The sequence below is a fragment of the Aquarana catesbeiana genome, linkage group LG13, assembly GCF_042186555.1.
Source record: "Aquarana catesbeiana isolate 2022-GZ linkage group LG13, ASM4218655v1, whole genome shotgun sequence".
NCBI lineage: Eukaryota > Metazoa > Chordata > Amphibia > Anura > Ranidae > Aquarana > Aquarana catesbeiana.
This window is the reverse complement of record NC_133336.1, coordinates 185,152,250-185,161,680: the sequence shown is the minus strand read 5'-3', so window position 1 is coordinate 185,161,680 and position 9,431 is coordinate 185,152,250. Positions and strand designations below refer to the sequence as shown.

The 9,431-nt window shown below is 45.2% G+C and overlaps 1 protein-coding gene across 2 annotated transcripts in view; it reads left to right on the top strand.

The window, feature by feature from the left end:
* Window positions 1-2,056: 2,056 nt before the first annotated feature.
* The window catches only part of GOLPH3L (golgi phosphoprotein 3 like), a 93,636-nt gene continuing 86,261 nt past the window's right edge, over window positions 2,057-9,431 (top strand). The window contains exon 1 of one of the 2 annotated variants that reach the window (XM_073609361.1): window positions 2,057-2,252. The gene's annotated coding sequence lies outside the window, so the exon portion shown is untranslated. The remainder of the gene's footprint in view (window positions 2,253-9,431) is intronic. The other variant, XM_073609360.1, reaches the window with a different exon arrangement.

Below are 9,431 nucleotides of genomic sequence, written 5' to 3'. Positions count from 1 at the left end.
CTGCCACTGTACCATCAAACGCAGCCACTGTACCATCAAACGCAGCCACTGCACCCATAAATTGCCACCACTGTGCCCATTAAACGCTGCCACTGTGCCCATCAAACGCAGCCACTGTACCATCAAACGCAGCCACTGTACCCATAAATTGCCACCACTGTGCCCATTAAACACAGCCACTGTGCCCATCAAACGCAGCCACTGTACTATCAAACGCAGCCACTGTACCCATAAATTGCCGCCACTGTGCCCATCAAACGCAGCCACTGTGCCCATCAAACGCAGCCACTGTGTCCATCAAACGCAGCCACTGTAACCATCAATTGCCGCCAGTTTGCCCCATCAATTGCCACCAGTTTGCCCATTAAATCCTGCCAGTGTCCCCCCCGCCCGGCACTTACCTGTCTCAGGTCAGCGCGTTGCTCCACGCTCCCTCCGATAGGCATCCAATCACAGCGCCTGTTGCTTCAGCCAATCAGGTGACAGGTAACCAGACCCAGTGCACCTGATTGGCTGAGAGGCGGGTCAGTGTTAGGGAAGCGATTTATTTGATTTCCTAACACAGCACTGTGTAAGCAGCGAACGCACAGCAGTTGTCCGCTGTTTACCAATTTGGAAGCCTATTAGAGCTGACGGCTCTAATCAGGCACTTCTAAAAACACCCCCGCCGCTGTAATTCACATGCCCGATGCCCGACAAGGGTGCCGGGCACCTGAATAGGAATCTGTCTATTGAAGATTGTTGGGTGCAATGGACGCACCACCACTGCCCAGTTGTATTTCCCCTAGGTGGGGAAATCCCACCATGTTTTACATTATACATTCCTATACACTGTGTGCCCTATAAAAAGGAGGTGGGCATTAAGGGACAGAGTGGTGTGCAGGCAATTTGTTTTATTTTTTGTGTGCATTACAGGGCACTTTCACCCCCTTCCTTCCCAGGCCAATTTTCAGCTTTCAGCGCTGTCACACTTTCAATGACAATTGCGCGGTCATGCAACGCTGTTCACACAAATAGAGCTTTCTTTTGGTGATATGTGTCTTATCTATATATAATGCACTCTTTAAATGTGCTTTAAAATGCATGGTTTTCCATTTTATGAACAAGAAAATAATGACGTTATGCTGTTGGGCTGGTATAATAATGCTATGGGGCTGGTATGACATTTTTTCCAGGGCTGGTTTTCATTCCCAGTCCGGCCCTGATTATAGGGGTATTTTTATTTAAAAAGTACAATTTCGGCCGGAACACCACTTTAAACCTTTACCGTGACCTATAGAAGGAAATAACTTAAACCCTGACATCATTTCCACCCTCATACTATGCTCGCCTGTGTTTCGTCAGATTTGGCGACCCGTCAGAATGTGTAACGGAAGTGATGTTTCCTTGCCTCCATCTTGCTACACCCTGCACTTCTCCACAGTAAGGATACACTGAGATGGGGAAAGCGGACATCTTATTACACCCACCGGAGTTATGCATTTTACACTTATTTTTAACTGTAAACTGAGTTTATATAGTGAAAAACAGTACTTAGAATGCAGTCTGACAGTTTAGATTTCTAATTTTAAAAGCAGCAAACTTCTGTCAGATCAGCAAACCCGTGTGATCAGCAGGCTTGCCGCTGCTTTTAAGATTCAACATCTAAACAGTCAGAGTTCCAAGTGCTGTATTTCACTATATAACCTCAGTTTACAGTTAAAAATAAGTGTTAAATGCAAAACTACGGTGGGTGTAACAAGATGTCCGGTTGCCACCTTCCCGCTCTATCCTTAATGCGGAGGAGTGCGGGGTGTAGAAAGATGGCAGCGGCGTAACGTCACTTCCGTTACACATCCCGACGGGTCGCCAAATCTGATGAAACACCGTAAACCCTGCCATCATTTCCGCCCTCACACCAGTCTCCCCCATCCCGCATTGCCCACTCCCTAATTCAACATGGCCGCCAAGAACGCGCATTCCGCAGGACTCGTCTCCGCCTCCCCTTCACGCTTTCCTGCAACGCCATTGGCCAAGACGCTCTGTCACGATAACAGATCAACCTTCACTCAAGCTTGGCAGACGCGGGGCGGGGGAGTGTCAGCCCTTTCAGATTGGACGCTTTGACACTGACAGCGGCCCTTGATTGGTGGATTATTCTTGTCCATCGTCGTGCCCAGCGATCGGGTTTGGCTGAGCTTGTCTGGCTCAGAGCTGATGTGTCCGAGACCAGGAAGTGAAGTTTCCAGGCAGTTCAGCTGAGAGTGGAGCAGGTAAGATCTGGAGGACGGGGGGAGGGGGGCTGCTATGGGGGGTATCGATCTTCCTGGATGATTAGTATTGGTGGGGGGGTTATTTACTATTACCCATATGGTATGTATACATCATCTATCCCCCTATATACACACTTCCTGGTTATTCTGGTGACAGTCCCTGGCTTGGTAGCTCAGTCCCTGGGATTGCACCTGATTTTGATCTCTCATTAAAAAAAGTCATTTGATTCCAGAGACCCTCCCTGGTTTGTTTTGTTATTGTGCCCCCCCCCCCCCCCCCAGCAGGCCTATCCGTATCCTGACCCAACACAACGCAGGTCTGTGCCGCTAGAATGTCGCCCCGTTCCATCGCAGAGCCAGGCGTGCGCACCTGTGTGCGCTTCTAGTTCACAGATCATCACAGATCATAGTCAAGGTAAAGACTTTATGGCCCGTACACACCATCCGAAAATCCTACGAAAAAAAATACAGCGATCGTTTGTGCGCAGCTTTCAAGAGCCGATCATGACAGTTCATCTGATATTATTATTATTATTAATAATATTTAAGCACTTGCCGACTGGCTCCTGTACATAGACGTCGGCACTTTAAAGATGGATATCTCGGTAACGGCAGCAGCTGCTGCCACCACCGAGATATCCATCTTTTCCAGTGAACCGTCCTGTTAACGATAATGGTGGTCTCTGCGGCGGATTCGCCACGAGATCACCGCTTTCGGGAGAGGGGCCCACCCCCTTCCCGCCGCTTACCGGAGCCGTCGGCAGTGGCGGAGGCGATCGGGATCTGTCCGTGGCTGTGTATGGAGATGAGTGAGGGGAAGATGGCCCCCCCCCACCCGTCTCCATACCATAGCAGGGCGGAAGCGACATCAAAACATCACTTCCGCCCATCTGTCCTTAAAGGCACATTTTTCTGTTGTCATTTTTTTCAAATGACAATTTTTTTTTTTTTTTGCATTTAAGTCCAAATATGAGATCTGAGGACTTTTTGACCCCAGATCTCATATTTAAGAGGTCCTGTCATGCTTTTTTTTCTATTACAAGGGATGTTTACATTCCTTGTAATAGAAATAAAAGTGACAATTTTTTTTTTTTTTTTAAAAAACAGTGTAAAAATAAATAAAATCAAAATAAATAAAACAATTTTTAAAGTGCTCCGTCCCGACGAGTTCGCGTGCAGAAGCGAACGAATACGTGAGTAGCGCCCGCATATGAAAACAGTGTTCAAACCTCACAAGTGAGGTATCGCCGCGATCGGTGGAGCGAGAGCAATAATTCTAGCCCTGGACCTCCTCTGAAACTCAAAACATGCAACCTGTAGAATTTTTTAAATGTCGCCTATGGAGATTATTAAGGGTAAAAGTTTGACGCCATTCCACGAGCGGGCGCAATTTTGAAGCGTGACATGTTGGGTATTAATTTACTCGGTTTAACATTATCTTTCACAATATAAAAAAATTGGGCTAACTTTACTGTTGTCTTATTTTTTTTATTCAAAAAAGCGAATTTAAAAAAAGTGTGCTTGTAAGACCGCTGCGCAAATATGGTGTGACAAAAAGTATTGCAACGACCGACATCTTATTCTCTAGGGTGTTTAAAAAAAAATGTATAATGCTTGGGGATTCTAAGTAATTTTCTAGCAAAAAAAAATTGTTTTTAACTTTTTTTTCACATCAGTCCCTACCCTCAAGGAGCTTACAATCTAAGGTCCCTAACTCACATATATACATACACTAGGTCCAATTTAGACAGAAGCCAATTAACCTACCAGCATGTCTTTGGAGGAAACCCACGCATGCACAGGGAGAACATGCAAACTCCAGGCAGGTAGTGTCATGGTTGGGATTCGAACCAGCGAACCTTTTTACTGCTAGGCGAGAGTGCTACCGACTGCCTTCGAGAGCCGATCATGACAGTTCATCTGTCCGATCGGACGTGCACAAAAATGATTCTCGTATGATACCAGATCATACAATTTTCGTTTAACCAGTACAGCTGTTGTCTGAAAATACAATACAAATACACTACAACACATGACCTCACTTCTGATTTTTTTTTTAATTCCGTTGTACGAGAATTTTCGTAACTTTAGTAAGCTCTTCATGTTCGATATACGACTAGCATACAAAAAAAACGGACGATCTGTTGTCCGATTTTTCAGATCATATGTATGGGGCATGTAAAAGTTCGTTCTTAAAAAAAAAAACAAAAAAAACAAATAGAAAACAAACACGTTGTTATACTTGCCTCCTCTGTGCAGTTGGTTTTGCACGGAGTGGCCCCCAATCCTCCTTCTCTCGGGTCCCTCAGCGGGGCACTCCTGGCTCCTCCTCTTCTGGAGTTTCCCCTTGTTGGAGAGCCACTCTCCATGGGGGCACTCGTGCGGGCGCTCTCCTGAGTCCGAATGAAAAGTAAGAGGGGTAGGAATGGCGCTGTTGTGGGGTGGAGTAATTTACACCCCCTGGCTTGTGAAGGGTCCCTAAATTTGTTGAGTGGATCTCTCTTCCTAATGCGACAGCTGTGCGGGTGATATCAACGTGATACAAAAACAAGCCCAATAAATTGTGCAGACTTGTTATGCAAATGTTCTGGGTAATTATTGGAACAATCTGGTGCAGTACTGCTGGAATGCAGATGTACAAACAGTCCGACCAGTAATTAGTGCATTCCTTGTGTACAAAGACCACAATTCTAAAAACGACAATCTGATGTGATATTAAAAAAAATATACCGTGCATCAATGCCATCATATAAACCAACATAGTTTAACCTCTTGGCGTCCACGCTATAGCCGAATGACGGCCGCAGCGCGGACCTGAATTTCCGGGAGGCCGTCATATGGCAGCCTCCCCCCAGCAGGGCGCGCGCTGTGATTATAGAGTCACTGAGACTCGGGTGATCACAGGTCCGAATAAGGGGCCGCTCCCGGCCCCTTACCATGTGATCAGCTGTCAGCCAATGACAGCTGATCACATAATGTAAACAAAAGCTTGGTATCCATGTTTTTTTTTTTTTTTTTTTTTTTTTTTTTTTCTCCGCACGCTGACAGCGCGAGGAGAAAAAAAAGCCGATCACCGGCTTATGTGCAAGGGACATCGGTCCCGAAGAGGCAATTCTGCCTTATATGTGCCACCTGCCATTGCCACCTATCAATGCCCACCAGTGGTGCCAATCAGTGCCACCTAGCAGTGCTGCCTATCAGTGTAACCAAGCAGTGCTGATCAGTGCCCATCACTGCCACCCATCGGTGCCGCCTCATCAGTGTACATCAATGAAGAAGAAAAATTTTACCTTTTTTGCAAAATTTTATAACAAAATCTAAAAAAATATAATTTTTTTTTTTTTAATTCTGACTTTTTAAATTTTTTTACCAAAAAAAATAAACTGCAGAGGTGATCAAATACCACCAAAAGAAAGCTCTATTTGTGGGAAAAAAGATAATTTCATTTGGGTACAGAGTTGTATGACCGCGCAATTGTCATTCAAAGTGTATCAGCGCTGAAAATTGGTCTGGGCAGGAGGGGGGTTTAAGTGCCCAGTAAGCAAATGGTTAAAGACAGTTTTGATCTAGGGGCAGTGAACAGCTACAAGGTCACTCAGGATTACAGAAATATATAAAGCTTTAATTTGTTTAAAGTTAAGACTGGTCACATATGTGTACAGCAAGGTGTTGGATAGAAAGATCTGGATGCCGCACACTGGATAAAGTAGAAAACTTGTCTTTATTGTAGAGATAGGACCATCAAAAGTACAAGACAATCATGCAGGATGTACAGGATCAGCTGACGCGTTTCACACTCGAACTGGTCCTATCTCTACAATAAAGACAAGTTTTCTACTTTATCCAGTGTGCGGCATCCAGATCTTTCTATCCAACACCTTGCTCTACTCAGCATTTAGCCAGCACCTGGGACTCTTCAACTCTGAAGGCTTCACATTTAACCTTACACCTGGGTCTGGATCCACCTGAGCGGTGAAACACTCTCCCTGCTACAATTGCATCTACGGACACATATGTGTACAGTACATGAAAATATGCTGGATGCTGATGCAGTATTTACACAATTGGTATAACAGTCGGCAACCACAGTTGATCTGTTGAGATACAAGGAGGACAACAGAAATACCAGACGCGTTTCAAGTCTGCGATATTTCTCTTCTTCAGGGGTGTGCGGTTATAACAGGACGTATATACGTCACTCAAACTGTATAAGCATTTAAGTTATCTTGCATCCGATTAAAAACTAGATACTAAAAACATGCTGCAGTTATGAACCCAACCAGTTCCAGTGCAGCGAGAAAGAGACACTGTCCAAGGCGCATCTGAACCAAAAAGTAGTCCCTCGCAAAGGGCGCCCTACTATGGGCAGAGAGACTTAGGACCTTTTCATCTCCCAGCCACACCTCAGATTGCAGGCTATCTGCTTGGTCATCTGGGAGTATACTAGAGCTCTGTGATAAACAGTGTGGCCTGTGTAACATCAATAGGTCCCTCTCTTCTCACCTGAGTTTCATGCAAGTGGCTGGGCAGCGACTTGAAATGCGTTGGGTATTTCTGTTGTCCTCATTGTATCTCAACAGATCAACTCTGGTTGCCAACTGTTATACCAATTGTGTAAATTCTGTATCAGCATCCAGCATATTTTCATGTAGTGTATACATATGTGACTACTCTTTAAACAAATTAAAGCTTTATATATTTTTGTAATCCTGTGTGACCCTTGTAGCTTTTCACTGCCCTTTCAAAGTCCCACCTAGAGGAAAACTGTCTTTAACCACTTCCCTACCACAGAACGTCATATGACGTCCTTGACTTTGTGAGGGGATATCTGAATGATGCCTGCAGCTACAGGCATCATTCAGATATCATTCTTTGCAGCCGGCGATTCTGTGCACAAGAAGAACGATCATAGCGGCAGTTCTGCCGCTTGATTGTTCTTATAGGCGACGGGAGGGGACGACCGGCGCTGGATGATGACGATAGAGATTTCCGGTGACCATCTGGCCACCAGTCATCTCTATGACCGTCGGAGGCCCAGGCGCGATGTTATGACGTCACACCCGGGTTCTGGGAAGTAAACAAAGCCGCGATCGTGGCTGTCAGCATGAGATCGGTGAATTTTTTTTTTTTCTTGATCTCATGCTTTCCAGCCTGGAGGAGAGATGTGTGGTCTTATTGACCCCATATCTCTCCTTAAAGAGGACCTGTCACAATCGATTCCTATTACAAGGGATGTTTACATTCCTTGTAATAGAAATAAAAGTGATCAAAAAATAAAGATGTAAAAATAAAAAAAATTCAAAACGCTCCTGTCCCCGGTAGCTTGCGCTCAGAAGCAAGCACGCATATAAGTCCCGCCCACATATGTAAACGCCGTTCAAAGCACACATGTGAGGTATCACTGCATGCGTTAGAGCGTGTGCAACAATTCTAGCACTAGACCTCCTCTGTAACTCTATACATGTAACCTGTAAAAAATTTTAAAGTGTCGCCTATGGAGACTTTTAATTACTGAAGTTTGGCGCCCTACCATGAGTGTGCGCAATTTTAAAGCGTGACATGTTAGGTATCTATTTACTCAGCGTAACATCATCTTTCACATTATACAAAAAAATTGTATTGTAAAAAATTGCTAACTTTACTGTTTTTTGTTATTTTTTTAATTCATGAGACCGTTTTTTTTTTTTTGTCCTAAAAAAAGGCGTTTGAAAAATTATTGCGCAAATACCGTGCGAGGTGAAAATTTGCAATGACCGCCATTTTATTCCCTAGGGTGACTGCTAAAAAAAACATATATAATGTTTGGGCGTTCTGAGTAATTTTCTAGCAAAAAAAAAAAATGATGATTTTTACATGGAGAGAAGTGCCAGAATAGGCCCGGTATGGAAGTGGTTAAACTATCTATTTTAGGGATGTGGGTGAGTGCAGTTCTTTCATTGTGACAATTAGCACCATCTTCAATTTAATTCTATAAACCAACATAAAACACTTATAATGCTCTCTAGTAGAATACTAGAGAAAGTACTAGTGCGCAAAAAAGTCCCATGTATCTTGAAGTTAAAAAAGTAAAAAAATACATAAAAGTGACAGGTGCTTCTTAAAGGTGCCCCAAAAGAAATGCACTCACCGGAACCATTCACCCCACACGGAGGTATTTCGCCTTCGCAGTATTTGGCGCTGTGTAGCACACAGAAAGCCCCTGGTCCTGTTTCAGCTGGTTGCTTCCGTGTTTGCGGTGTAAGGCATAAAATAATCTTCTGTCGGCTGGCCCTTTATTGCTCCCACCTGCAGAAAAGAGACATCTTTGCTTCCATGTAACAAGTATAGCAATCTCTGCTCTGTTTTGGTCTCCCAGACCACTGGTTATTTAGGTTCTCCCAGCCTAGGTGACAATACTTTGCTATTCCGACCCCACGTGGCCTCTTGACTGGGTTTCCCAAGTACCTCAAGCTTGCTCCGTCCAGAGACTTCCAGATTCCTTCCAGGCCCCTAGACTTATTGGCCTCCTCAGTCTCCCAGACCCTCTCTTGGCCTCCCAGACTCTTGTAGGTGGCCAGACTTTATCAGTCCTTGGGCAAGGAATCCCTCTCACAAGGGTTGCAGCCTCCAGCAGGAACTCCTAGCTCTCTTGACAGAGCTGTCTCCAAACAACAGCAACTGCTCCAACTCCCTCCCGAGTCCTGCTGCTGCGTCCATTGACACAGACAGCAGGACTCAGCCCCCCCCCCCCCCCCCATGTCATTGGATTTGATTGACAGCAGTGAGAGCCAATGGCTGCACTGCTATCAATCTATCCAATCAAGACCTGAGACAGCGGCTGGAGCTGGTGTGCTCGCCCCCCATCGCTGGAAAGACCGGGTTCAAGAAAGTATAAGGGGGGCTGCTGCACCACAGGAGGTTTTTCACCTTAATGCATACACTGCCTATACTTACCTGCTGTGTGCAGTCGTTTTGCACAGAGCGGCCCCGATCCTTTTCTTCTGTGCTCTCCAGGCCCGCTCCTCTTCACCAGGTTTCCCCCCACGGAAAGCCGCTTTCTATGGAGACTCCTGAGCAGCAACACATCAGATCAATAGAAAGTACAGGCTGGCAACTCAACAGCTTCTCCATAGAAGTGGCTTCTGATGAAGGCCTGAGGCCGAAATGCGTCATGATTTTTGGATGATGTTATTGCTGTAA